Source organism: Sus scrofa, chromosome 4 (genome assembly GCF_054392235.1).
Source record: "Sus scrofa isolate SSC_HxYL_T2T_F1_AM1 chromosome 4, Sscrofa_HxYL_maternal_Yorkshire_Landrace_v2.0, whole genome shotgun sequence".
NCBI lineage: Eukaryota > Metazoa > Chordata > Mammalia > Artiodactyla > Suidae > Sus > Sus scrofa.
Window position 1 is genome coordinate 50,024,161 of NC_139386.1, and position 27,716 is coordinate 50,051,876.

The following is a 27,716-nucleotide window of genomic DNA, read 5'->3' on the forward strand; positions in this document are numbered from 1 at the left end:
GGGCCCAGGAAGCCAGGGGCAGCCCCGCCCCGCAATGTCCTCTGGAGAGCGGAGGGCCGGGGGCGAAAACGGCTTGCGTTGCTTTCCTGAGCCGAGGCGCGTTGGGGCTGTTGTTGGCTGCCCGAGGAGACTTTCCCTTTGCACAGTGCAGCTACCAGAAGCTCGTTTTGGGCCGTCGGTGCGAAGGGGCCTCGGCGCAGAGCGGTCGAGCTGGCTCAGGCGGCATGGCTGCGGCCTGGGCGCAGAAGGCCTTCGCGGGCCCAATCCTGCTTCCCCACCAAGGAGAACCCGTGGGGAGTGGGTTTCGGGCACCGGAGACCCCCAGCAAAGCAGCAGGGCCCAGGAAGCCAGGGGCAGCCCCGCCCCGCTTTGTCCTCTGGAGAGCGGAGGGCCGGGGCGAAAACGGCTTGCGTTGCTTTCCTGAGCCGAGGCGCGTTGGGGCTGTTGTTGGCTGCCCGAGGAGACTTTCCCTTTGCAGAATGCAGCTACCAGAAGCTCGTTTTGGGCCTTCGGTGCGATGGTGCCTCGGCAATGAGCGGCCGATGTGGCTCAGGGGGCATGGTTGGGGTGTGGGCCCAGAAGGCCTTCGCGCGCCCAATCCTGCTTCCCCACCAAGGAGAACCCGTGGGGAGTGGGTTTCGGGCACCGGAGACCCCCCGCAAAGCAGCAGGGCCCAGGGTGCCAGGGGCAGCCCCGCCCCGCTTTGCCCTCTGGAGAGCAGAGGGCCGGGGCGAAAACGGCTTGCGTTGCTTTCCTGAGCCGAGGCGCGTTGGGGCTGTTGTTGGCTGCCCGAGGAGACTTTCCCTTTGCACAATGCAGCTGCCAGAAGCTCGTTTTGGGCCGTCGGTGCGACGGGGCCTCGTCACTGAGCGGTCGAACTGGCTCAGGGGGCATGGTTGGGGCGTGGGCGCAGAAGGCCTTCGCGCGCCCAATCCTGCTTCCCCGCCAAGGAGAACCCGTGCGGAGTGGGATTCGGGCACCGGATACCCCCAGCAAAGCAGCAGGGCCCAGGGAGCCAGGGGCAGCCCCGCCCCGCTTTGCCCTCTGGAGAGCGGAGTGCCGGGGGCGAAAACAGCTTGCGATGCTTTCCTGAGCCGAGGCGCGTTGGGGCTGTTGTTGGCTGCCCGAGGAGACTTTCCCTTTGCACAATGCAGCTGCCAGAAGCTCGTTTTGGGCCGTCGGTGCGACGGCGCCTCTGTGCTGAGCGGCCGAGATGGGTCAGGCGGCATGGCTGCGGCCTGGGCGCAGAAGGCCTTCGCGCGCCCAATCCTGCTTCCCCGCCAAGGAGAACCCGTGGGGAGTGGGTTTCGGGCACCGGAGACCCCCAGCAAAGCAGCAGGGCCCAGGGAGCCAGGGGCAGCCCCGCCCCGCTTTGCCCTCTGGAGAGCAGAGGGCCAGGGTCGAAAACGGCTTGCGTTGCTTTCCTGAGCCGAGGCGCGTTGGGGCTGTTGTTGGCTGCCCGAGGAGACTTTCCCTTTGCACAGTGCAGCTACCAGAAGCTCGTTTTGGGCCGTCGGTGCGAAGGGGCCTCGGCACTGAGCGGCCGAGCTGGCTCAGGCGGCATGGCTGCGGCCTGGGCGCAGAAGGCCTTCGCGGGCCCAATTCTGCTTCCCCACCAAGGAGAACCCGTGGGGAGTGGGTTTCGGGCACCGGAGACCCCCAGCAAAGCAGCAGGGCCCAGGAAGCCAGGGGCAGCCCCGCCCCGCTTTGCCCTCTGGAGAGCGGAGGGCCGGGGGCGAAAACGGCTTGCGTTGCTTTCCTGAGCCGAGGCGCGTTGGGGCTGTTGTTGGCTGCCCGAGGAGACTTTCCCTTTGCACAATGCAGCCGCCAGAAGCTCGTTTTGGGCCGTCGGTGCGACGGGGCCTCGGCGCTGAGCGGCCGAGCTGGCTCAGGCGGCATGGCTGCGGCCTGGGCGCAGAAGGCCTTCGCGCGCCCAATCCTGCTTCCCCGCCAAGGAGAACCCGTGGGGAGTGGGTTTCGGGCACCGGAGACCCCCAGCAAAGCAGCAGGGCCCAGGGAGCCAAGGGCAGCCCCGCCCCGCTTTGCCCTCTGGAGAGCGGAGGGCCGGGGCGAAAACGGCTTGCGTTGCTTTCCTGAGCCGAGGCGCGTTGGGGCTGTTGTTGGCTGCCCGAGGAGACTTTCCCTTTGCAGAATGCAGCTACCAGAAGCTCGTTTTGGGCCTTCGGTGCGATGGTGCCTCGGCAATGAGCGGCCGAGGTGGCTCAGGGGGCATGGTTGGGGCGTGGGCCCAGAAGGCCTTCGCGCGCCCAATCCTGCTTCCCCACCAAGGAGAACCCGTGGGGAGTGGGTTTCGGGAACCGGAGACCCCCAGCAAAGCAGCAGGGCCCAGAGAGCCAGGGGCAGCCCCGCCCCGATTTGCCCTCTGGAGAGCGGAAGGCCGGGGGCCAAAACGGCTTGCGTTGCTTTCCTGATCCGAGGCGCGTTGGGGCTGTTGTTGGCTGCCGGAGGAGACTTTCCCTTTGCACAATGCAGCCGCCAGAAGCTCATTTTGGGCCGTCGGTGCGACGGGGCTCGGCGCTGAGCGGCCGAGCTGGCTCAGGTGGCATGGTTGCGGCCTGGGCGCAGAAGGCCTTCGTCCGCCCAATCCTGCTTCCCCGCCAAGGAGAACCTGTGGGGAGTGGGTTTCGGGCACCGGGGACCCCCAGCAAAGCAGCAGGGCCCAGGAAGCCAGCGGCAGCCCCGCCCCGCTTTGCCCTCTGGAGAGCGGAGGGCCAGGGGCGAAAATGGCTTGCGTTGCTTTCCTGAGCCGAGGCGCGTTGGGGCTGTTGTTGGCTGCCCGAGGAGACTTTCCCTTTGCACAATGCAGCCGCCAGAAGCTCGTTTTGGGCCGTCGGTGCGACGGCGCCTCTGTGCTGAGCGGCCGAGAAGGGTCAGGCGGCATGGCTGCGGCCTGGGCGCAGAAGGCATTCGCGCGCCCAATCCTGCTTCCCCGCCAAGGAGAACCCGTGGGGAGTGGGTTTCGGGCACCGGAGACCCCCAGCAAAGCAGCAGGGCCCAGAGAGCCAGGGGCAGCCCCGCCCCGATTTGCCCTCTGGAGAGCGGAAGGCCGGGGGCCAAAACGGCTTGCGTTGCTTTCCTGATCCGAGGTGCGTTGGGGCTGTTGTTGGCTGCCGGAGGAGACTTTCCCTTTGCACAATGCAGCCGCCAGAAGCTCGTTTTGGGCCGTCGGTGCGACGGGGCTCGGCGCTGAGCGGCCGAGCTGGCTCAGGTGGCATGGCTGCGGCCTGGGCGCAGAAGGCCTTCGCGGGCCCAATCCTGCTTCCCCACCAAGGAGAACCCGTGGGGAGTGGGTTTCGGGCACCGGAGACCCCCAGCAAAGCAGCAGGGCCCAGGAAGCCAGGGGCAGCCCCGCCCCGCTTTGTCCTCTGGAGAGCGGAGGGCCGGGGGCGAAAACGGCTTGCGTTGCTTTCCTGAGCCGAGGCGCGTTGGGGCTGTTGTTGGCTGCCCGAGGAGACTTTCCCTCTGCACAATGCAGCCACCAGAAGCTCGTTTTGGGCCGTCGGTGCGACGGGGCCTTGGCGCTGAGCGGCCGAGCTGGCTCAGGGGGCATGGATGCGGCCTGGGCGCAGAAGGCCTTCGCGCGCCCAATCCTGCTTCCCCGCCAAGGAGAACCCGTGCGGAGTGGGATTCGGGCACCGGATACCCCCAGCAAAGCAGCAGGGCCCAGGGAGCCAGGGGCAGCCCCGCCCCGCTTTGCCCTCTGGAGAGCGGAGTGCCGGGGGCGAAAACAGCTTGTGATGCTTTCCTGAGCCGAGGCGCGTTGGGGCTGTTGTTGGCTGCCCGAGGAGACTTTCCCTTTGCACAATGCAGCTGCCAGAAGCTCGTTTTGGGCCGTCGGTGCGACGGCGCCTCTGTGCTGAGCGGCCGAGATGGGTCAGGCGGCATGGCTGCGGCCTGGGCGCAGAAGGCCTTCGCGCGCCCAATCCTGCTTCCCCGCCAAGGAGAACCCGTGGGGAGTGGGTTTAGTGAATCGGAGCCCCCCAGCAAAGCAGCAGGGCCCCGGGAGCCAGGGGCAGCCCCGCCCCGCTTTGCCCTCTGGAGAGCGGAGGGCCTGAGGCGAAAACAGCTTGCCTTGCTTTCCTGAGCCGAGGCGCGTTGGGGCTGTTGTTGGCTGCCCGAGGAGACTTTCCCTTTCCACAATGCAGCCGCCAGAAGCTCGTTTTGGGCCGTCGGTGCGACGGGGCCTCGGCGCTGAGCGGCCGAGATGGGTCAGGCGGCATGGCTGCGTCCTGGGCGCAGAAGGGCTTCGCGCGCCCAATCCTGCTTCCCCGCCAAGGAGAACCCGTGGGGAGTGGGTTTCGGGCACCGGAGACCCCCAGCAAAGCAGCAGGGCCCAGAGAGCCAGGGGCAGCCCCGCCCCGCTTTGCCCTCTGGAGAGCGGATGGCCGGGGGCCAAAACGGCTTGCGTTGCTTTCCTGAGCCAAGGCGCATTGGGGCTGTTGTTGGCTGCCCGAGGAGACTTTCCCTTTGCACAATGCAGCTACCAGAAGCTCGTTTTGGGCCGTCGGTGCGACGGGGCCTCGGCGCTGAGCGGTCGAGCTGGCTCAGGGGGCATGGCTGCGGCCTGGGCGCAGAAGGCCTTCGCGCGCCCAATCCTGCTTCCCCGCCAAGGAGAACCCGTGGGGAGTGGGTTTCGGGCACCGGAGACCCCCAGCAAAGCAGCAGGGCCCAGGGAGCCAGGGGCAGCCCCGCCACGCTTTGCCCTCTGGAGAGCGGAGGGCCGGGGCGAAAACGGCTTGTGTTGCTTTCCTGAACCGAGGCGCGTTGGGGCTGTTGTTGGCTGCCCGAGGGGACTTTCGCTTTGCACAATGCAGCCGCCAGAAGCTCGTTTTGGGCCGTCGGTGCGACGGGGCCTCGGCGCTGAGCGGCTGAGCTGCCTCAGGTGGCATGGCTGCGGATGGGCGCAGAAGGCCTTCGCGGGCCCAATCCTGCTTCCCCGCCAAGGAGAACCCGTGGGGAGTGGGTTTCGGGAATCGGAGACCCCCAGCAAATACACAGGGCCCAGGAAGCCAGGGGCAGCCCCGCCCCGCTTTGTCCTCTGGAGAGCGGAGGGCCGGGGGCGAAAACGGCTTGCGTTGCTTTCCTGAGCCGAGGCGCGTTGGGGCTGTTGTTGGCTGCCCGAGGAGACTTTCCCTTTGCACAGTGCAGCTACCAGAAGCTCGTTTTGGGCCGTCGGTGCGAAGGGGCCTCGGCACTGAGCGGCCGAGCTGGCTCAGGCGGCATGGCTGCGGCCTGGGCGCAGAAGGCCTTCGCGGGCCCAATCCTGCTTCCCCACCAAGGAGAACCCGTGGGGAGTGGGTTTCGGGCACCGGAGACCCCCAGCAAAGCAGCAGGGCCCAGGGAGCCAGGGGCAGCCCCGCCCCGCTTTGCCCTCTGGAGAGCAGAGGGCCAGGGTCGAAAACGGCTTGCGTTGCTTTCCTGAGCAGAGGCGCATTGGGGCTGTTGTTGGCTGCCCGAGGAGACTTTCCCTTTGCACAATTCAGCTACCAGAAGCTCGTTTTGGGCCGTCGGTGCGAAGGGGCCTCGGCACTGAGCGGCCGAGCTGGCTCAGGCGGCATGGCTGCGGCCTGGGCGCAGAAGGCCTTCGCGGGCCCAATCCTGCTTCCCCACCAAGGAGAACCCGTGGGGAGTGGGTTTCGGGCACCGGAGACCCACAGCAAAGCAGCAGGGCCCAGGGAGCCAGGGGCAGCCCCGCCCCGCTTTGCCCTCTGGAGAGCGGAGGGCCGGGGCGAAAACGGCTTGCGTTGCTTTCCTGAGCCGAGGCGCGTTGGGGCTGTTGTTGGCTGCCCGAGGAGACTTTCCCTTTGCACAATGCAGCCGCCAGAAGCTCGTTTTGGGCCGTCGGTGCGAAGGGGCCTCGGCGCTGAGCGGCCGAGCTGGCTCAGGCGGCATGGCTGCGGCCTGGGCGCAGAAGGCCTTCGCGCGCCCAATCCTGCTTCCCCGCCAAGGAGAACCCGTGGGGAGTGGGTTTCGGGCACCGGAGACCCCCAGCAAAGCAGCAGGGCCCAGGGAGCCAAGGGCAGCCCCGCCCCGCTTTGCCCTCTGGAGAGCGGAGGGCCGGGGCGAAAACGGCTTGCGTTGCTTTCCTGAGCCGAGGCGCGTTGGGGCTGTTGTTGGCTGCCCGAGGAGACTTTCCCTTTGCAGAATGCAGCTACCAGAAGCTCGTTTTGGGCCTTCGGTGCGATGGTGCCTCGGCAATGAGCGGCCGAGGTGGCTCAGGGGGCATGGTTGGGGCGTGGGCCCAGAAGGCCTTCGCGCGCCCAATCCTGCTTCCCCACCAAGGAGAACCCGTGGGGAGTGGGTTTCGGGAACCGGAGACCCCCAGCAAAGCAGCAGGGCCCAGAGAGCCAGGGGCAGCCCCGCCCCGATTTGCCCTCTGGAGAGCGGAAGGCCGGGGGCCAAAACGGCTTGCGTTGCTTTCCTGATCCGAGGCGCGTTGGGGCTGTTGTTGGCTGCCGGAGGAGACTTTCCCTTTGCACAATGCAGCCGCCAGAAGCTCATTTTGGGCCGTCGGTGCGAAGGGGCCTCGGCACTGAGCGGCCGAGCTGGCTCAGGCGGCATGGCTGCGGCCTGGGCGCAGAAGGCCTTCGCGGGCCCAATCCTGCTTCCCCACCAAGGAGAACCCGTGGGGAGTGGGTTTCGGGCACCGGAGACCCACAGCAAAGCAGCAGGGCCCAGGGAGCCAGGGGCAGCCCCGCCCCGCTTTGCCCTCTGGAGAGCGGAGGGCCGGGGCGAAAACGGCTTGCGTTGCTTTCCTGAGCCGAGGCGCGTTGGGGCTGTTGTTGGCTGCCCGAGGAGACTTTCCCTTTGCACAATGCAGCCGCCAGAAGCTCGTTTTGGGCCGTCGGTGCGAAGGGGCCTCGGCGCTGAGCGGCCGAGCTGGCTCAGGCGGCATGGCTGCGGCCTGGGCGCAGAAGGCCTTCGCGGGCCCAATCCTGCTTCCCCACCAAGGAGAACCCGTGGGGAGTGGGTTTCGGGCACCGGAGACCCACAGCAAAGCAGCAGGGCCCAGGGAGCCAGGGGCAGCCCCGCCCCGCTTTGCCCTCTGGAGAGCGGAGGGCCGGGGCGAAAACGGCTTGCGTTGCTTTCCTGAGCCGAGGCGCGTTGGGGCTGTTGTTGGCTGCCCGAGGAGACTTTCCCTTTGCACAATGCAGCCGCCAGAAGCTCGTTTTGGGCCGTCGGTGCGAAGGGGCCTCGGCGCTGAGCGGCCGAGCTGGCTCAGGCGGCATGGCTGCGGCCTGGGCGCAGAAGGCCTTCGCGCGCCCAATCCTGCTTCCCCGCCAAGGAGAACCCGTGGGGAGTGGGTTTCGGGCACCGGAGACCCCCAGCAAAGCAGCAGGGCCCAGGGAGCCAAGGGCAGCCCCGCCCCGCTTTGCCCTCTGGAGAGCGGAGGGCCGGGGCGAAAACGGCTTGCGTTGCTTTCCTGAGCCGAGGCGCGTTGGGGCTGTTGTTGGCTGCCCGAGGAGACTTTCCCTTTGCAGAATGCAGCTACCAGAAGCTCGTTTTGGGCCTTCGGTGCGATGGTGCCTCGGCAATGAGCGGCCGAGGTGGCTCAGGGGGCATGGTTGGGGCGTGGGCCCAGAAGGCCTTCGCGCGCCCAATCCTGCTTCCCCACCAAGGAGAACCCGTGGGGAGTGGGTTTCGGGAACCGGAGACCCCCAGCAAAGCAGCAGGGCCCAGAGAGCCAGGGGCAGCCCCGCCCCGATTTGCCCTCTGGAGAGCGGAAGGCCGGGGGCCAAAACGGCTTGCGTTGCTTTCCTGATCCGAGGCGCGTTGGGGCTGTTGTTGGCTGCCGGAGGAGACTTTCCCTTTGCACAATGCAGCCGCCAGAAGCTCATTTTGGGCCGTCGGTGCGACGGGGCTCGGCGCTGAGCGGCCGAGCTGGCTCAGGTGGCATGGTTGCGGCCTGGGCGCAGAAGGCCTTCGTCCGCCCAATCCTGCTTCCCCGCCAAGGAGAACCCGTGGGGAGTGGGTTTCGGGCACCGGGGACCCCCAGCAAAGCAGCAGGGCCCAGGAAGCCAGGGGCAGCCCCGCCCCGCTTTGCCCTCTGGAGAGCGGAGGGCCAGGGGCGAAAATGGCTTGCGTTGCTTTCCTGAGCCGAGGCGCGTTGGGGCTGTTGTTGGCTGCCCGAGGAGACTTTCCCTTTGCAGAATGCAGCTACCAGAAGCTCGTTTTGGGCCGTCGGTCCGACGGGGCCTCGGCGATGAGCGGCCGAGGTGGCTCAGGGGGCATGGTTGGGGCGTGGGCGCAGAAGGCCTTCGCGGGCCCAATCCTGCTTCCCCACCAATGAGAACCAGTGGGGAGTGGGTTTCGGGCACCGGAGACCCCCAGCAAAGCAGCAGGGCCCAGGGAGCCAGGGGCAGCCCCGCCCCGCTTTGTCCTCTGGAGAGCGGAGGGCCGGGGTCGAAAACGGCTTGCGTTGCTTTCCTGAGCCGAGGCGCGTTGGGGCTGTTGTTGGCTGCCCGAGGAGACTTTCCCTTTGCACAATGCAGCCGCCAGAAGCTCGTTTTGGGCCGTCGGTGCCACGGGGCCTCGGCGCTGAGCGGCCGAGCTGGCTCAGGGGGCATGGATGCGGCCTGGGCGCAGAAGGCCTTCGCGGGCCCAATCCTGCTTCCCCACCAAGGAGAACCCGTGGGGAGTGGGTTTCGGGCACCGGAGACCCCCAGCAAAGCAGCAGGGCCCAGGAAGCCAGGGGCAGCCCCGCCCCGCTTTGTCCTCTGGAGAGCGGAGGGCCGGGGGCGAAAACGGCTTGCGTTACTTTCCTGAGCCGAGGCGCGTTGGGGCTGTTGTTGGCTGCCCGAGGAGACTTTCCCTTTGCACAATGCAGCCGCCAGAAGCTCGTTTTGGGCCGTCGGTGCGATGGGGCCTCGGCGCTGAGCGGCCGAGCTGGCTCAGGCGGCATGGCTGCGGCCTGCGCGCAGAAGGCTTTCGCGCGCCCAATCCTGCTTCCCCGCCAAGGAGAACCCGTGGGGAGTGGGTTTCGGGCACCGGAGACCCCCAGCAAAGCAGCAGGGCCCAGGTAGCCAAGGGCAGCCCCGCCCCGCTTTGCCCTCTGGAGAGCGGAGGGCCGGGGCGAAAACGGCTTGCGTTGCTTTCCTGAGCAGAGGCGCATTGGGGCTGTTGTTGGCTGCCCGAGGAGACTTTCCCTTTGCACAATTCAGCTACCAGAAGCTCGTTTTGGGCCGTCGGTGCGGCGGGGCCAAGGCGCTGAGCGGCCGAGCTGGCTCAGGGGGCATGGATGCGGCCTGGGCGCAGTAGGGCTTCGCGCGCCCAATTCTGCTTCCCCGCCAAGGAGAACCCGTGGGGAGTGGGTTTCGGGCACCGGAGACCCCCAGCAAAGCAGCAGGGCCCAGGGAGCCAGGGGCAGCCCCGCCCCGCTTTGCCCTCTGGAGAGCGGAGTGCCGGGGGCGAAAACAGCTTGCGATGCTTTCCTGAGCCGAGGCGCGTTGGGGCTGTTGTTGGCTGCCCGAGGAGACTTTCCCTTTGCACAATGCAGCTGCCAGAAGCTCGTTTTGGGCCGTCGGTGCGACGGCGCCTCTGTGCTGAGCGGCCGAGATGGGTCAGGCGGCATGGCTGCGGCCTGGGCGCAGAAGGCCTTCGCGCGCCCAATCCTGCTTCCCCGCCAAGGAGAACCCGTGGGGAGTGGGTTTAGTGAATCGGAGCCCCCCAGCAAAGCAGCAGGGCCCAGGGAGCCAGGGGCAGCCCCGCCCCGCTTTGCCCTCTGGAGAGCGGAGGGCCTGAGGCGAAAACAGCTTGCCTTGCTTTCCTGAGCCGAGGCGCGTTGGGGCTGTTGTTGGCTGCCCGAGGAGACTTTCCCTTTCCACAATGCAGCCGCCAGAAGCTCGTTTTGGGCCGTCGGTGCGACGGGGCCTCGGCGCTGAGCGGCCGAGATGGGTCAGGCGGCATGGCTGCGTCCTGGGCGCAGAAGGGCTTCGCGCGCCCAATCCTGCTTCCCCGCCAAGGAGAACCCGTGGGGAGTGGGTTTCGGGCACCGGAGACCCCCAGCAAAGACACAGGGCCCAGGGAGCCAGGGGCAGCCCCGCCACGCTTTGCCCTCTGGAGAGCGGAGGGCCGGGGCGAAAACGGCTTGTGTTGCTTTCCTGAACCGAGGCGCGTTGGGGCTGTTGTTGGCTGCCCGAGGGGACTTTCGCTTTGCACAATGCAGCCGCCAGAAGCTCGTTTTGGGCCGTCGGTGCGACGGGGCCTCGGCGCTGAGCGGCTGAGCTGCCTGAGGTGGCATGGCTGCGGATGGGCGCAGAAGGCCTTCGCGGGCCCAATCCTGCTTCCCCGCCAAGGAGAACCCGTGGGGAGTGGGTTTCGGGCACTGGAGACCCCCAGCAAAGTAGCAGGGCCCAGGAAGCCAGGGGCAGCCCCGCCCCGCTTTGTCCTCTGGAGAGCGGAGGGCCGGGGGCGAAAACGGCTTGCGTTGCTTTCCTGAGCCGAGGCGCGTTGGGGCTGTTGTTGGCTGCCCGAGGAGACTTTCCCTTTGCAGAATGCAGCTACCAGAAGCTCGTTTTGGGCCGTCGGTGCGACGGGGCCTCGGCGATGAGCGGCCGAGGTGGCTCAGGGGGCATGGTTGGGGCGTGGGCGCAGAAGGCCTTCGCGGGCCCAATCCTGCTTCCCCACCAAGGAGAACCAGTGGGGAGTGGGTTTCGGGCACCGGAGACCCCCAGCAAAGCAGCAGGGCCCAGGGAGCCAGGGGCAGCCCCGCCCCGCTTTGTCCTCTGGAGAGCGGAGGGCCGGGGGCGAAAACGGCTTGCGTTGCTTTCCTGAGCCGAGGCGCGTTGGGGCTGTTGTTGGCTGCCCGAGGAGACTTTCCCTTTGCACAATGCAGCCGCCAGAAGCTCGTTTTGGGCCGTCGGTGCCACGGGGCCTCGGCGCTGAGCGGCCGAGCTGGCTCAGGGGGCATGGATGCGGCCTGGGCGCAGAAGGCCTTCGCGGGCCCAATCCTGCTTCCCCACCAAGGAGAACCCGTGGGGAGTGGGTTTCGGGCACCGGAGACCCCCAGCAAAGCAGCAGGGCCCAGGAAGCCAGGGGCAGCCCCGCCCCGCTTTGTCCTCTGGAGAGCGGAGGGCCGGGGGCGAAAACGGCTTGCGTTACTTTCCTGAGCCGAGGCGCGTTGGGGCTGTTGTTGGCTGCCCGAGGAGACTTTCCCTTTGCACAATGCAGCCGCCAGAAGCTCGTTTTGGGCCGTCGGTGCGACGGGGCCTCGGCACTGAGCGGCCGAGCTGGCTCAGGCGGCATGGCTGCGGCCTGCGCGCAGAAGGCTTTCGCGCGCCCAATCCTGCTTCCCCGCCAAGGAGAACCCGTGGGGAGTGGGTTTCGGGCACCGGAGACCCCCAGCAAAGCAGCAGGGCCCAGGTAGCCAAGGGCAGCCCCGCCCCGCTTTGCCCTCTGGAGAGCGGAGGGCCGGGGCGAAAACGGTTTGCGTTGCTTTCCTGAGCAGAGGCGCATTGGGGCTGTTGTTGGCTGCCCGAGGAGACTTTCCCTTTGCACAATTCAGCTACCAGAAGCTCGTTTTGGGCCGTCGGTGCGGCGGGGCCAAGGCGCTGAGCGGCCGAGCTGGCTCAGGGGGCATGGATGCGGCCTGGGCGCAGTAGGGCTTCGCGCGCCCAATTCTGCTTCCCCGCCAAGGAGAACCCGAGGGGAGTGGGTTTCGGGCACCGGAGACCCCCAGCAAAGCAGCAGGGCCCAGGGTGCCAGGGGCAGCCCCGCCCCGCTTTGCCCTCTGGAGAGCAGAGGGCCGGGGGCGAAAACGGCTTGCGTTGCTTTCCTGAGCCGAGGCGCGTTGGGGCTGTTGTTGGCTGCCCGAGGAGACTTTCCCTTTGCACAATGCAGCTGCCAGAAGCTCGTTTTGGGCCATCAGTGCGAAGGGGCCTCGGCGCTGAGCGGCCGAGCTGGCTCAGGGGGCATGGCTACGGCCTGGGCGCAGAAGGCCTTCGCCCGCCCAATCCTGCCTCCCCGCCAATGTGAACCCGTGGGGAGTGGGTTTCGGGCACCGGAGACCCCCAGCAAAGCAGCAGGGCCCAGGGAGCCAGGGGCAGCCCCGCCCCGCTTTGCCCTCTGGAGAGCGGAGGGCCGGGGGCGAAAACGGCTTGCGTTGCTTTCCTGAGCCGAGGCGCGTTGGGGCTGTTGTTGGCTGCCCGAGGAGACTTTCCCTTTGCACAATGCAGCTGCCAGAAGCTCGTTTTGGGCCGTCGGTGCGCCGGGGCCTCGTCACTGAGCGGCCGAACTGGCTTAGGGGGCATGGCTGGGGCGTGGTCGTAGAAGGCCTTCGCGCGCCCAATCCTGCTTCCCCGCCAAGGAGAACCCGTGGGGAGTGGGTTTAGGGAATCGGAGACCCCCAGCAAAGCAGCAGGGCCCAGGGAGCCAGGGGCAGCCCCGCCCCGCTTTGCCCTCTGGAGAGCGGAGGGCCTGAGGCGAAAACAGCTTGCCTTGCTTTCCTGAGCCGAGGCGCGTTGGGGCTGTTGTTGGCTGCCCGAGGAGACTTTCCCTTTGCACAATGCAGCCGCCAGAAGCTCGTTTTGGGCCGTAGGTGCGACGGGGCCTCGGCGCTGAGCGGCTGAGCTGGCTCAGGTGGCATGGATGCGGCGTGGGCGCAGAAGGCCTTCGCGGGCCCAATCCTGCTTCCCCGCCAAGGAGAACCCGTGGGGAGTGGGTTTCAGGCACTGGAGACCCCCAGCAAAGTAGCAGGGCCCAGGAAGCCAGGGGCAGCCCCGCCCCGCAATGTCCTCTGGAGAGCGGAGGGCCGGGGGCGAAAACGGCTTGCGTTGCTTTCCTGAGCCGAGGCGCGTTGGGGCTGTTGTTGGCTGCCCGAGGAGACTTTCCCTTTGCACAGTGCAGCTACCAGAAGCTCGTTTTGGGCCGTCGGTGCGAAGGGGCCTCGGCGCTGAGCGGCCGAGCTGGCTCAGGCGGCATGGCTGCGGCCTGGGCGCAGAAGGCCTTCGCGGGCCCAATCCTGCTTCCCCACCAAGGAGAACCCGTGGGGAGTGGGTTTCGGGCACCGGAGACCCCCAGCAAAGCAGCAGGGCCCAGGGAGCCAGGGGCAGCCCCGCCCCGCTTTGCCCTCTGGAGAGCGGAGGGCCGGGGGCGAAAACGGCTTGCGTTGCTTTCCTGAGCCGAGGCGCGTTGGGGCTGTTGTTGGCTGCCCGAGGAGACTTTCCCTTTGCACAATGCAGCCGCCAGAAGCTCGTTTTGGGCCGTCGGTGCGACGGGGCCTCGGCGCTGAGCGGCCGAGCTGGCTCAGGCGGCATGGCTGCGGCCTGGGCGCAGAAGGCCTTCGCGCGCCCAATCCTGCTTCCCCGCCAAGGAGAACCCGTGGGGAGTGGGTTTCGGGCACCGTAGACCCCCAGCAAAGCAGCAGGGCCCAGGGAGCCAAGGGCAGCCCCGCCCCGCTTTGCCCTCTGGAGAGCGGAGGGCCGGGGCGAAAACGGCTTGCGTTGCTTTCCTGAGCAGAGGCGCATTGGGGCTGTTGTTGGCTGCCCGAGGAGACTTTCCCTTTGCACAATTCAGCTACCAGAAGCTCGTTTTGGGCCGTCGGTGCGACGGGGCCAAGGCGCTGAGCGGCCGAGCTGGCTCAGGGGGCATGGATGCGGCCTGGGCGCAGTAGGGCTTCGCGCGCCCAATTCTGCTTCCCCGCCAAGGAGAACCCGTGGGGAGTGGGTTTCGGGCACCGGAGACCCCCAGCAAAGCAGCAGGGCCCAGGGAGCCAGGGGCAGCCCCGCCCCGCTTTGCCCTCTGGAGAGCAGAGGGCCGGGGGCGAAAACGGCTTGCGTTGCTTTCCTGAGCCGAGGCGCGTTGGGGCTGTTGTTGGCTGCCCGAGGAGACTTTCCCTTTGCACAATGCAGCTGCCAGAAGCTCGTTTTGGGCCGTCGGTGCGCCGGGGCCTCGTCACTGAGCGGCCGAACTGGCTTAGGGGGCATGGCTGGGGCGTGGTCGTAGAAGGACTTCGCGCGCCCAATCCTGCTTCCCCGCCAAGGAGAACCCGTGGGGAGTGGGTTTAGTGAATCGGAAACCCCCAGCAAAGCAGCAGGGCCCAGGGAGCCAGGGGCAGCCCCGCCCCGCTTTGCCCTCTGGAGAGCGGAGGGCCTGAGGCGAAAACAGCTTGCCTTGCTTTCCTCAGCCGAGGCGCGTTGGGGCTGTTGTTGGCTGCCCGAGGAGACTTTCCCTTTGCACAATGCAGCCGCCAGAAGCTCGTTTTGGGCCGTCGGTGCGACGGGGCCTCGGCGCTGAGCGGCCGAGATGGGTCAGGCGGCATGGCTGCGTCCTGGGCGCAGAAGGGCTTCGCGCGCCCAATCCTGCTTCCCCGCCAAGGAGAACCCGTGGGGAGTGGGTTTCGGGCACCGGAGACCCCCAGCAAAGCAGCAGGGCCCAGGGAGCCAGGGGCAGCCCCGCCACGCTTTGCCCTCTGGAGAGCGGAGGGCCGGGGCGAAAACGGCTTGTGTTGCTTTCCTGAGCCGAGGCGCGTTGGGGCTGTTGTTGGCTGCCCGAGGGGACTTTCCCTTTGCACAATGCAGCCGCCAGAAGCTCGTTTTGGGCCGTCGGTGCGACGGGGCCTCGGCGCTGAGCGGCTGAGCTGCCTCAGGTGGCATGGCTGCGGATGGGCGCAGAAGGCCTTCGCGGGCCCAATCCTGCTTCCCCGCCAAGGAGAACCCGTGGGGAGTGGGTTTCGGGCACTGGAGACCCCCAGCAAAGTAGCAGGGCCCAGAGAGCCAGGGGCAGCCCCGCCCTGCTTGCCCTCTGGAGAGCGGAGGGCCGGGGGCGAAAACGGCTTGCGTTGCTTTCCTGAGCCGAGGCCCGTTGGGGCTGTTGTTGGCTGCCCGAGGAGACTTTCCCTTTGCACAATGCATCTACCAGAAGCTCGTTTTGGGCCGTCGGTGCGACGGGACCTCGGCGCTGAGCGGCCGAGCTGGCTCAGGGGGCATGAATGCGGCCTGGGCGCAGAAGGCCTTCGCGGGCCCAATCCTGCTTCCCCGCCAAGGAGAACCCGTGGGGAGTGGGTTTCGGGCACCGGAGACCCCCAGCAAAGCAGCAGGGCCCAGGGAGCCAGGGGCAGCCCCGCCCCGCTTTGCCCTCTGGAGAGCGGAGGGCCGGGGGCGAAAACGGCTTGCGTTACTTTCCTGAGCCGAGGCGCGTTGGGGCTGTTGTTGGCTGCCCGAGGAGACTTTCCCTTTGCACAATGCAGCCGCCAGAAGCTCGTTTTGGGCCGTCGGTGCGACGGGGCCTCGGCGCTGAGCGGCCGAGCTGGCTCAGGCGGCATGGCTGCGGCCTGCGCGCAGAAGGCTTTCGCGCGCCCAATCCTGCTTCCCCGCCAAGGAGAACCCGTGGGGAGTGGGTTTCGGGCACCGGAGACCCCCAGCAAAGCAGCAGGGCCCAGGTAGCCAAGGGCAGCCCCGCCCCGCTTTGCCCTCTGGAGAGCGGAGGGCCGGGGCGAAAACGGCTTGCGTTGCTTTCCTGAGCAGAGGCGCATTGGGGCTGTTGTTGGCTGCCCGAGGAGACTTTCCCTTTGCACAATTCAGCTACCAGAAGCTCGTTTTGGGCCGTCGGTGCGGCGGGGCCAAGGCGCTGAGCGGCCGAGCTGGCTCAGGGGGCATGGATGCGGCCTGGGCGCAGTAGGGCTTCGCGCGCCCAATTCTGCTTCCCCGCCAAGGAGAACCCGTGGGGAGTGGGTTTCGGGCACCGGAGACCCCCAGCAAAGCAGCAGGGCCCAGGGTGCCAGGGGCAGCCCCGCCCCGCTTTGCCCTCTGGAGAGCAGAGGGCCGGGGGCGAAAACGGCTTGCGTTGCTTTCCTGAGCCGAGGCGCGTTGGGGCTGTTGTTGGCTGCCCGAGGAGACTTTCCCTTTGCACAATGCAGCTGCCAGAAGCTCGTTTTGGGCCATCAGTGCGAAGGGGCATCGGCGCTGAGCGGCCGAGCTGGCTCAGGGGGCATGGCTACGGCCTGGGCGCAGAAGGCCTTCGCCCGCCCAATCCTGCCTCCCCGCCAATGTGAACCCGTGGGGAGTGGGTTTCGGGCACCGGAGACCCCCAGCAAAGCAGCAGGGCCCAGGGAGCCAGGGGCAGCCCCGCCCCGCTTTGCCCTCTGGAGAGCGGAGGGCCGGGGGCGAAAACGGCTTGCGTTGCTTTCCTGAGCCGAGGCGCGTTGGGGCTGTTGTTGGCTGCCCGAGGAGACTTTCCCTTTGCACAATGCAGCTGCCAGAAGCTCGTTTTGGGCCGTCGGTGCGCCGGGGCCTCGTCACTGAGCGGCCGAACTGGCTTAGGGGGCATGGCTGGGGCGTGGTCGTAGAAGGACTTCGCGCGCCCAATCCTGCTTCCCCGCCAAGGAGAACCCGTGGGGAGTGGGTTTAGGGAATCGGAGACCCCCAGCAAAGCAGCAGGGCCCAGGGAGCCAGGGGCAGCCCCGCCCCGCTTTGCCCTCTGGAGAGCGGAGGGCCTGAGGCGAAAACAGCTTGCCTTGCTTTCCTGAGCCGAGGCGCGTTGGGGCTGTTGTTGGCTGCCCGAGGAGACTTTCCCTTTGCACAATGCAGCTGCCAGAAGCTCGTTTTGGGCCGTCGGTGCGACGGGGCCTCGTCACTGAGCGGTCGAACTGGCTCAGGGGGCATGGTTGGGGCGTGGGCGCAGAAGGCCTTCGCGCGCCCAATCCTGCTTCCCCGCCAAGGAGAACCCGTGCAGAGTGGGATTCGGGCACCGGATACCCCCAGCAAAGCAGCAGGGCCCAGGGAGCCAGGGGCAGCCCCGCCCCGCTTTGCCCTCTGGAGAGCGGAGGGCCGGGGCGAAAACGGCTTGCGTTGCTTTCCTGAGCAGAGGCGCATTGGGGCTGTTGTTGGCTGCCCGAGGAGACTTTCCCTTTGCACAATGCAGCCGCCAGAAGCTCGTTTTGGGCCGTCGGTGCGACGGGGCCTCGGCGCTGAGCGGCTGAGCTGGCTCAGGTGGCATGGATGCGGCGTGGGCGCAGAAGGCCTTCGCGGGCCCAATCCTGCTTCCCCGCCAAGGAGAACCCGTGGGGAGTGGGTTTCAGGCACTGGAGACCCCCAGCAAAGTAGCAGGGCCCAGGAAGCCAGGGGCAGCCCCGCCCCGCAATGTCCTCTGGAGAGCGGAGGGCCGGGGGCGAAAACGGCTTGCGTTGCTTTCCTGAGCCGAGGCGCGTTGGGGCTGTTGTTGGCTGCCCGAGGAGACTTTCCCTTTGCACAGTGCAGCTACCAGAAGCTCGTTTTGGGCCGTCGGTGCGAAGGGGCCTCGGCGCTGAGCGGCCGAGCTGGCTCAGGCGGCATGGCTGCGGCCTGGGCGCAGAAGGCCTTCGCGGGCCCAATCCTGCTTCCCCACCAAGGAGAACCCGTGGGGAGTGGGTTTCGGGCACCGGAGACCCCCAGCAAAGCAGCAGGGCCCAGGGAGCCAGGGGCAGCCCCGCCCCGCTTTGCCCTCTGGAGAGCGGAGGGCCGGGGGCGAAAACGGCTTGCGTTGCTTTCCTGAGCCGAGGCGCGTTGGGGCTGTTGTTGGCTGCCCGAGGAGACTTTCCCTTTGCACAATGCAGCCGCCAGAAGCTCGTTTTGGGCCGTCGGTGCGACGGGGCCTCGGCGCTGAGCGGCCGAGCTGGCTCAGGCGGCATGGCTGCGGCCTGGGCGCAGAAGGCCTTCGCGCGCCCAATCCTGCTTCCCCGCCAAGGAGAACCCGTGGGGAGTGGGTTTCGGGCACCGTAGACCCCCAGCAAAGCAGCAGGGCCCAGGGAGCCAAGGGCAGCCCCGCCCCGCTTTGCCCTCTGGAGAGCGGAGGGCCGGGGCGAAAACGGCTTGCGTTGCTTTCCTGAGCAGAGGCGCATTGGGGCTGTTGTTGGCTGCCCGAGGAGACTTTCCCTTTGCACAATTCAGCTACCAGAAGCTCGTTTTGGGCCGTCGGTGCGACGGGGCCAAGGCGCTGAGCGGCCGAGCTGGCTCAGGGGGCATGGATGCGGCCTGGGCGCAGTAGGGCTTCGCGCGCCCAATTCTGCTTCCCCGCCAAGGAGAACCCGTGGGGAGTGGGTTTCGGGCACCGGAGACCCCCAGCAAAGCAGCAGGGCCCAGGGAGCCAGGGGCAGCCCCGCCCCGCTTTGCCCTCTGGAGAGCGGAGGGCCTGAGGCGAAAACAGCTTGCCTTGCTTTCCTCAGCCGAGGCGCGTTGGGGCTGTTGTTGGCTGCCCGAGGAGACTTTCCCTTTGCACAATGCAGCCGCCAGAAGCTCGTTTTGGGCCGTAGGTGCGACGGGGCCTCGGCGCTGAGCGGCCGAGATGGGTCAGGCGGCATGGCTGCGTCCTGGGCGCAGAAGGGCTTCGCGCGCCCAATCCTGCTTCCCCGCCAAGGAGAACCCGTGGGGAGTGGGTTTCGGGCACCGGAGACCCCCAGCAAAGCAGCAGGGCCCAGAGAGCCAGGGGCAGCCCCGCCCCGCTTTGCCCCCTGGAGAGCGGATGGCCGGGGGCCAAAACGGCTTGCGTTGCTTTCCTGAGCCAAGGCGCATTGGGGCTGTTGTTGGCTGCCCGAGGAGACTTTCCCTTTGCACAAAGCAGCTACCAGAAGCTCGTTTTGGGCCGTCGGTGCGACGGGGCCTCGGCGCTGAGCGGTCGAGCTGGCTCAGGGGGCATGGCTGCGGCCTGGGCGCAGAAGGCCTTCGCGCGCCCAATCCTGCTTCCCCGCCAAGGAGAACCCGTGGGGAGTGGGTTTCGGGCACCGGAGACCCCCAGCAAAGCAGCAGGGCCCAGGGAGCCAGGGGCAGCCCCGCCACGCTTTGCCCTCTGGAGAGCGGAGGGCCGGGGCGAAAACGGCTTGTGTTGCTTTCCTGAGCCGAGGCGCGTTGGGGCTGTTGTTGGCTGCCCGAGGGGACTTTCCCTTTGCACAATGCAGCCGCCAGAAGCTCGTTTTGGGCCGTCGGTGCGACGGGGCCTCGGCGCTGAGCGGCTGAGCTGCCTCAGGTGGCATGGCTGCGGATGGGCGCAGAAGGCCTTCGCGGGCCCAATCCTGCTTCCCCGCCAAGGAGAACCCGTGGGGAGTGGGTTTCGGGCACTGGAGACCCCCAGCAAAGTAGCAGGGCCCAGAGAGCCAGGGGCAGCCCCGCCCCGCTTTGCCCTCTGGAGAGCGGAGGGCCGGGGGCGAAAACGGCTTGCGTTGCTTTCCTGAGCCGAGGCCCGTTGGGGCTGTTGTTGGCTGCCCGAGGAGACTTTCCCTTTGCACAATGCATCTACCAGAAGCTCGTTTTGGGCCGTCGGTGCGACGGGACCTCGGCGCTGAGCGGCCGAGCTGGCTCAGGGGGCATGAATGCGGCCTGGGCGCAGAAGGCCTTCGCGGGCCCAATCCTGCTTCCCCGCCAAGGAGAACCCGTGGGGAGTGGGTTTCGGGCACCGGAGACCCCCAGCAAAGCAGCAGGGCCCAGGGAGCCAGGGGCAGCCCCGCCCCGCTTTGCCCTCTGGAGAGCGGAGGGCCGGGGCGAAAACGGCTTGCGTTGCTTTCCTGAGCCGAGGCGCGTTGGGGCTGTTGTTGGCTGCCCGAGGAGCCTTTCCCTTTGCACAATGCAGCTACCAGAAGCTCGTTTTGGGCCGTCGGTGCGACGGGGCCTCGGCGCTGAGCGGCCGAGCTGGCTCAGGGGGCATGAATGCGGCCTGGGCGCAGAAGGCCATCGCGGGCCCAATCCTGCTTCCCCGCCAAGGAGAACCCGTGGGGAGTGGGTTTGGGACACCGGAGACCCCCAGCAAAGCAGCAGGGCCCAGGGAGCCAGGGGCAGCCCCGCCCCGCTTTGCCCTCTGGAGAGCGGAGTGCCGGGGGCGAAAACGGCTTTCGTTGCTTTCCTGAGCCGAGGCGCGTTGGGGCTGTTGTTGGCTGCCCGAGGAGACTTTCCCTTTGCACAATGCAGCTACCAGAAGCTCGTTTTGGGCCGTCGGTGCGACGGTGCCTCGGCGATGAGCGGCCGAGTTGGCTCAGGGGGCATGGTTGGGGCGTGGGCCCAGAAGGCCTTCGCGCGCCCAATCCTGCTTCCCCGCCAAGGAGAACCCGTGGGGAGTGGGTTTCGGGCACCGGAGACCCCCAGCAAAGCAGCAGGGCCCAGGGTGCCAGGGGCAGCCCCGCCCCGCTTTGCCCTGTGGAGAGCGGAGGGCCGGGGGCGAAAACGGCTTGCGTTGCTTTCCTGAGCCGAGGCGCGTTGGGGCTGTTGTTGGCTGCCCGAGGAGACTTTCCCTTTGCACAATGCAGCTGCCAGAAGCTCGTTCTGGTCCGTCGGTGCGACGGGGCCTCGGCGCTGAGCGGCCGAGCTGGCTCAGGGGGCATGGCTGCGGCCTGGGCGCAGAAGGCCTTCGAGCGCCCAATCCTGTTTCCCCGCCAAGGAGAACCCGTGGGGAGTGGGTTTCGGGCACCGGAGACCCCCAGCAAAGCAGCAGGGCCCAGGGAGCCAGGGGCAGCCCCGCCCCGCTTTGCCCTGTGGAGAGCGGAGGGCCGGGGGCGAAAACGGCTTGCTTTGCTTTCCTGAGCCGAGGCGCGTTGGGGCTGTTGTTGGCTGCCCGAGGAGACTTTCCTTTTGCACAATGCAGCTGCCAGAATCTCGTTTTGGGCCGTCGGTGCGACCGGGCGACGGCGCTGAGCGGCCGATCTGGCTCAGGGGGCATGGCTGCAGTCTGGGCGGAGAAGGACTTCGCCCGCCGAATCCTGCTTCCCTGCCAAGGAGATACCCTGGGGGTGGGTTTCGGGCGCCGGAAAACCCCAACAAAGCATCAGGGCACAGGGAGTCAGTGGCAGTCCCGCCCCGCTTTGCCCCCTGGAGAGCAGAGGACAGGGGGCGAAAAAGGCTTGCGTTGCTTTCCTGAGCCGAGGCGCGTTGGGGGTGTTGTTTGCTGCCCGAGGAGAGTTACTCTTTGCACAATGCAGCTGCCAGAAGCTCGTTTTGAGCCGTTGGTGCGACGGGGACTCGGCGCTGAGCGGCCGAGCTGGCTCAGGGGGCATGGCTGCGGCCTGGGCCCAGAAGGCCTTCGCGCGCCCAATCCTGCTTCCCCACCAAGGAGAACCCGTGGGGAATGGGTTTCGGGCACCAGAGAACCCCAGTAAAGCAGCAGGGCCTAGGGAGCCAGGGCAGCCTGTCCCGCTTTTCCCTCTGGAGAGCAGAGGGCCGGGGGCGAAAACGGCTTGCGTTGCTTTCCTGAGCTGAAGCACGTTGGGGCTGTTGATTGCTGCCTGAAGAGACTTTCCCTTTGCACAATGCAGCTTCCAGAAGCTCGTTTTGGGCCGTCGGTGCGAAGGGGCCTCGGCGCAGAGCGGCAGAGCTGGCTCAGGGGGCATGGCTCGGCCTGGGCCCAGAAGGCCTTCGCGTGCCCAATTCTGCTTCCCCGCCAAGGAGAACTCGTGGGGAGTGGGTGTCGGGTGCCGGGGGCCAACAGCAAAGCAGCAGGGCCCATGGAACCAGGGGCAGCCCCGCCCCGCTTTGCCCTCTGGAGAGCTGAGGGCCCGGGGCGAAAACGGCTTGCCTTGCTTTCCTGAGCTGAGGCGCGTTGGGGCTCTTGATTGCTGCCTGAGGAGACTTTCCCTTTGCAGAATGCAGCTGCCAGAAGCTCGTTTTGGGCCGTCGGTGCGACGGGGCCTTGCTGCTGAGTGGCCGAGCTGGCTCAGGGGGCATGGATGCGGCCTGGGCGCAGAAGGTCTTCGCACGCCCAATACTGCTTCCCCGCCAAGGAGAACCCGTGGGGAGTGGGTTTCGGGCATCGGAGACCCCCAGCAAAGCAGCAGGGCCCAGGGAGCCAGGGGCAGCCCCGCCCCTCTTTGCCCTCTGGAGTGCGGAGTGCCGGGGGCGAAAACGGCTTGCGTTGCTTTCCTGAGCCGAGGCGCGTTGGGGCTGTTGTTGGCTGCCCGAGGAGACTTTCCCTTTGCACAAGGCAGCTGCCAGAAGCTCGTTTTGGGCCGTCGGTGCGACGGGGTCTCGTCACTGAGCGGTCGAACTGGCTCAGGGGGCATGGCTGGGGCGTGGTCGTAGAAGGACTTCGCGCGCCCAATCCTGCTTCCCCACCAAGGAGAACCCGTGGGGAGTGGGTTTCGGGAATCGGAGACCACCAGCAAAGCAGCAGGGCCCAGGGAGCCAGGGGCAGCCCCGCCCCGCTTTGCCCTCTGGAGAGCGGAGGGCCTGAGGCGAAAACGGCTTGCCTTGCTTTCCTGAGCCGAGGCGCGTTGGGGCTGTTGTTGGCTGCCCGAGGAGAATTTCGCTTTGCACAATGCAGCTACCAGAAGCTCGTTTTGGGCCGTCGGTGCGACGGGGCCTCGGCGCTGAGTGGCCGAGCTGGCTCAGGGGGCATGGCTGCGGCCTGGGCGCAGAAGGACTTCCCGGGCCCAATCCTGCTTCCCCACCAAGGAGAACCCGTGGGGAGTGGGTTTCGGGTAACGGAGACCCCCAGCAAAGCAGCAGGGCCCAGGAAGCCAGGGGCAGCCCCGCCCCGCTTTGTCCTCTGGAGAGCGGAGGGCCGGGGCGAAAACGTCTTGCGTTGCTTTCCTGAGCCGAGGCGCGTTGGGGCTGTTGTTTGCTGCCCGAGGAGACTTTCCTTTTGCACAATGCAGCTGCCAGAATCTCGTTTTGGGCCGTCGGTGCGACGGGGCCTCGGCGCTGAGCGGCCGAGCTGGCTCATGGGGCATGGCTGCGGCCTGGGCGCAGAAAGCCTTCGCGCGCCCAATCCGGCTTCCCCGCCAAGGAGAACCCGTGCGGAGTGGGTTTCGGGCACCGGAGACCCCCAGCAAAGCAGCAGGGCCCAGGGAGCCAGGGGCAGCCCCGCCCCGCTTTGCCCTCTGGAGAGCGGAGGGCCGGGAGCGAAAACGGCTTGCGTTGCTTTCCTGAGCCGAGGCGCGTTGGGGCTGTTGTTGGCTGCCCGAGGAGACTTTCCCTTTGCACAATGCAGCTGCCAGAAGCTCGTTTTGGGCCGTCGGTGCGACGGCGCCTCTGTGCTGAGCGGCCGAGATGGGTCAGGCGGCATGGCTGCGGCCTGGGCGCCGAAGGCCTTCGCGCGCCCAATCCTGCTTCCCCGCCAAGGAGAACCCGTGGGGAGTGGGTTTCGGGCACCGGAGACCCCCAGCAAAGCAGCAGGGCCCAGGGAGCCAGGGGCAGCCCCGCCCCGCTTTGCCCTCTGGAGAGCAGAGGGCCAGGGTCGAAAACGGCTTGCGTTGCTTTCCTGAGCCGAGGCGCGTTGGGGCTGTTGTTGGCTGCCCGAGGAGACTTTCCCTTTGCACAGTGCAGCTACCAGAAGCTCGTTTTGGGCCGTCGGTGCGAAGGGGCCTCGGCACTGAGCGGCCGAGCTGGCTCAGGCGGCATGGCTGCGGCCTGGGCGCAGAAGGCCTTCGCGGGCCCAATTCTGCTTCCCCACCAAGGAGAACCCGTGGGGAGTGGGTTTCGGGCACCGGAGACCCCCAGCAAAGCAGCAGGGCCCAGGGAGCCAGGGGCAGCCCCGCCCCGCTTTGCCCTCTGGAGAGCGGAGGGCCGGGGCGAAAACGGCTTGCGTTGCTTTCCTGAGCCGAGGCGCGTTGGGGCTGTTGTTGGCTGCCCGAGGAGACTTTCCCTTTGCACAATGCAGCAGCCAGAAGCTCGTTTTGGGCCGTCGGTGCGAAGGGGCCTCGGCGCTGAGCGGCCGAGCTGGCTCAGGCGGCATGGCTGCGGCCTGGGCGCAGAAGGCCTTCGCGCGCCCAATCCTGCTTCCCCGCCAAGGAGAACCCGTGGGGAGTGGGTTTCGGGCACCGGAGACCCCCAGCAAAGCAGCAGGGCCCAGGGAGCCAAGGGCAGCCCCGCCCCGCTTTGCCCTCTGGAGAGCGGAGGGCCGGGGCGAAAACGGCTTGCGTTGCTTTCCTGAGCCGAGGCGCGTTGGGGCTGTTGTTGGCTGCCCGAGGAGACTTTCCCTTTGCAGAATGCAGCTACCAGAAGCTCGTTTTGGGCCTTCGGTGCGATGGTGCCTCGGCAATGAGCGGCCGAGGTGGCTCAGGGGGCATGGTTGGGGCGTGGGCCCAGAAGGCCTTCGCGCGCCCAATCCTGCTTCCCCACCAAGGAGAACCCGTGGGGAGTGGGTTTCGGGAACCGGAGACCCCCAGCAAAGCAGCAGGGCCCAGAGAGCCAGGGGCAGCCCCGCCCCGATTTGCCCTCTGGAGAGCGGAAGGCCGGGGGCCAAAACGGCTTGCGTTGCTTTCCTGATCCGAGGCGCGTTGGGGCTGTTGTTGGCTGCCGGAGGAGACTTTCCCTTTGCACAATGCAGCCGCCAGAAGCTCATTTTGGGCCGTCGGTGCGACGGGGCTCGGCGCTGAGCGGCCGAGCTGGCTCAGGTGGCATGGTTGCGGCCTGGGCGCAGAAGGCCTTCGTCCGCCCAATCCTGCTTCCCCGCCAAGGAGAACCCGTGGGGAGTGGGTTTCGGGCACCGGGGACCCCCAGCAAAGCAGCAGGGCCCAGGAAGCCAGCGGCAGCCCCGCCCCGCTTTGCCCTCTGGAGAGCGGAGGGCCAGGGGCGAAAATGGCTTGCGTTGCTTTCCTGAGCCGAGGCGCGTTGGGGCTGTTGTTGGCTGCCCGAGGAGACTTTCCCTTTGCACAATGCAGCCGCCAGAAGCTCGTTTTGGGCCGTCGGTGCGACGGCGCCTCTGTGCTGAGCGGCCGAGAAGGGTCAGGCGGCATGGCTGCGGCCTGGGCGCAGAAGGCATTCGCGCGCCCAATCCTGCTTCCCCGCCAAGGAGAACCCGTGGGGAGTGGGTTTCGGGCACCGGAGACCCCCAGCAAAGCAGCAGGGCCCAGAGAGCCAGGGGCAGCCCCGCCCCGATTTGCCCTCTGGAGAGCGGAAGGCCGGGGGCCAAAACGGCTTGCGTTGCTTTCCTGATCCGAGGTGCGTTGGGGCTGTTGTTGGCTGCCGGAGGAGACTTTCCCTTTGCACAATGCAGCCGCCAGAAGCTCGTTTTGGGCCGTCGGTGCGACGGGGCTCGGCGCTGAGCGGCCGAGCTGGCTCAGGTGGCATGGCTGCGGCCTGGGCGCAGAAGGCCTTCGCGGGCCCAATCCTGCTTCCCCACCAAGGAGAACCCGTGGGGAGTGGGTTTCGGGCACCGGAGACCCCCAGCAAAGCAGCAGGGCCCAGGAAGCCAGGGGCAGCCCCGCCCCGCTTTGTCCTCTGGAGAGCGGAGGGCCGGGGGCGAAAACGGCTTGCGTTGCTTTCCTGAGCCGAGGCGCGTTGGGGCTGTTGTTGGCTGCCCGAGGAGACTTTCCCTCTGCACAATGCAGCCACCAGAAGCTCGTTTTGGGCCGTCGGTGCGACGGGGCCTTGGCGCTGAGCGGCCGAGCTGGCTCAGGGGGCATGGATGCGGCCTGGGCGCAGAAGGCCTTCGCGCGCCCAATCCTGCTTCCCCGCCAAGGAGAACCCGTGCGGAGTGGGATTCGGGCACCGGATACCCCCAGCAAAGCAGCAGGGCCCAGGGAGCCAGGGGCAGCCCCGCCCCGCTTTGCCCTCTGGAGAGCGGAGTGCCGGGGGCGAAAACAGCTTGTGATGCTTTCCTGAGCCGAGGCGCGTTGGGGCTGTTGTTGGCTGCCCGAGGAGACTTTCCCTTTGCACAATGCAGCTGCCAGAAGCTCGTTTTGGGCCGTCGGTGCGACGGCGCCTCTGTGCTGAGCGGCCGAGATGGGTCAGGCGGCATGGCTGCGGCCTGGGCGCAGAAGGCCTTCGCGCGCCCAATCCTGCTTCCCCGCCAAGGAGAACCCGTGGGGAGTGGGTTTAGTGAATCGGAGCCCCCCAGCAAAGCAGCAGGGCCCCGGGAGCCAGGGGCAGCCCCGCCCCGCTTTGCCCTCTGGAGAGCGGAGGGCCTGAGGCGAAAACAGCTTGCCTTGCTTTCCTGAGCCGAGGCGCGTTGGGGCTGTTGTTGGCTGCCCGAGGAGACTTTCCCTTTCCACAATGCAGCCGCCAGAAGCTCGTTTTGGGCCGTCGGTGCGACGGGGCCTCGGCGCTGAGCGGCCGAGATGGGTCAGGCGGCATGGCTGCGTCCTGGGCGCAGAAGGGCTTCGCGCGCCCAATCCTGCTTCCCCGCCAAGGAGAACCCGTGGGGAGTGGGTTTCGGGCACCGGAGACCCCCAGCAAAGCAGCAGGGCCCAGAGAGCCAGGGGCAGCCCCGCCCCGCTTTGCCCTCTGGAGAGCGGATGGCCGGGGGCCAAAACGGCTTGCGTTGCTTTCCTGAGCCAAGGCGCATTGGGGCTGTTGTTGGCTGCCCGAGGAGACTTTCCCTTTGCACAATGCAGCTACCAGAAGCTCGTTTTGGGCCGTCGGTGCGACGGGGCCTCGGCGCTGAGCGGTCGAGCTGGCTCAGGGGGCATGGCTGCGGCCTGGGCGCAGAAGGCCTTCGCGCGCCCAATCCTGCTTCCCCGCCAAGGAGAACCCGTGGGGAGTGGGTTTCGGGCACCGGAGACCCCCAGCAAAGCAGCAGGGCCCAGGGAGCCAGGGGCAGCCCCGCCACGCTTTGCCCTCTGGAGAGCGGAGGGCCGGGGCGAAAACGGCTTGTGTTGCTTTCCTGAACCGAGGCGCGTTGGGGCTGTTGTTGGCTGCCCGAGGGGACTTTCGCTTTGCACAATGCAGCCGCCAGAAGCTCGTTTTGGGCCGTCGGTGCGACGGGGCCTCGGCGCTGAGCGGCTGAGCTGCCTCAGGTGGCATGGCTGCGGATGGGCGCAGAAGGCCTTCGCGGGCCCAATCCTGCTTCCCCGCCAAGGAGAACCCGTGGGGAGTGGGTTTCGGGAATCGGAGACCCCCAGCAAATACACAGGGCCCAGGAAGCCAGGGGCAGCCCCGCCCCGCTTTGTCCTCTGGAGAGCGGAGGGCCGGGGGCGAAAACGGCTTGCGTTGCTTTCCTGAGCCGAGGCGCGTTGGGGCTGTTGTTGGCTGCCCGAGGAGACTTTCCCTTTGCACAGTGCAGCTACCAGAAGCTCGTTTTGGGCCGTCGGTGCGAAGGGGCCTCGGCACTGAGCGGCCGAGCTGGCTCAGGCGGCATGGCTGCGGCCTGGGCGCAGAAGGCCTTCGCGGGCCCAATCCTGCTTCCCCACCAAGGAGAACCCGTGGGGAGTGGGTTTCGGGCACCGGAGACCCCCAGCAAAGCAGCAGGGCCCAGGGAGCCAGGGGCAGCCCCGCCCCGCTTTGCCCTCTGGAGAGCAGAGGGCCAGGGTCGAAAACGGCTTGCGTTGCTTTCCTGAGCAGAGGCGCATTGGGGCTGTTGTTGGCTGCCCGAGGAGACTTTCCCTTTGCACAATTCAGCTACCAGAAGCTCGTTTTGGGCCGTCGGTGCGAAGGGGCCTCGGCACTGAGCGGCCGAGCTGGCTCAGGCGGCATGGCTGCGGCCTGGGCGCAGAAGGCCTTCGCGGGCCCAATCCTGCTTCCCCACCAAGGAGAACCCGTGGGGAGTGGGTTTCGGGCACCGGAGACCCACAGCAAAGCAGCAGGGCCCAGGGAGCCAGGGGCAGCCCCGCCCCGCTTTGCCCTCTGGAGAGCGGAGGGCCGGGGCGAAAACGGCTTGCGTTGCTTTCCTGAGCCGAGGCGCGTTGGGGCTGTTGTTGGCTGCCCGAGGAGACTTTCCCTTTGCACAATGCAGCCGCCAGAAGCTCGTTTTGGGCCGTCGGTGCGAAGGGGCCTCGGCGCTGAGCGGCCGAGCTGGCTCAGGCGGCATGGCTGCGGCCTGGGCGCAGAAGGCCTTCGCGCGCCCAATCCTGCTTCCCCGCCAAGGAG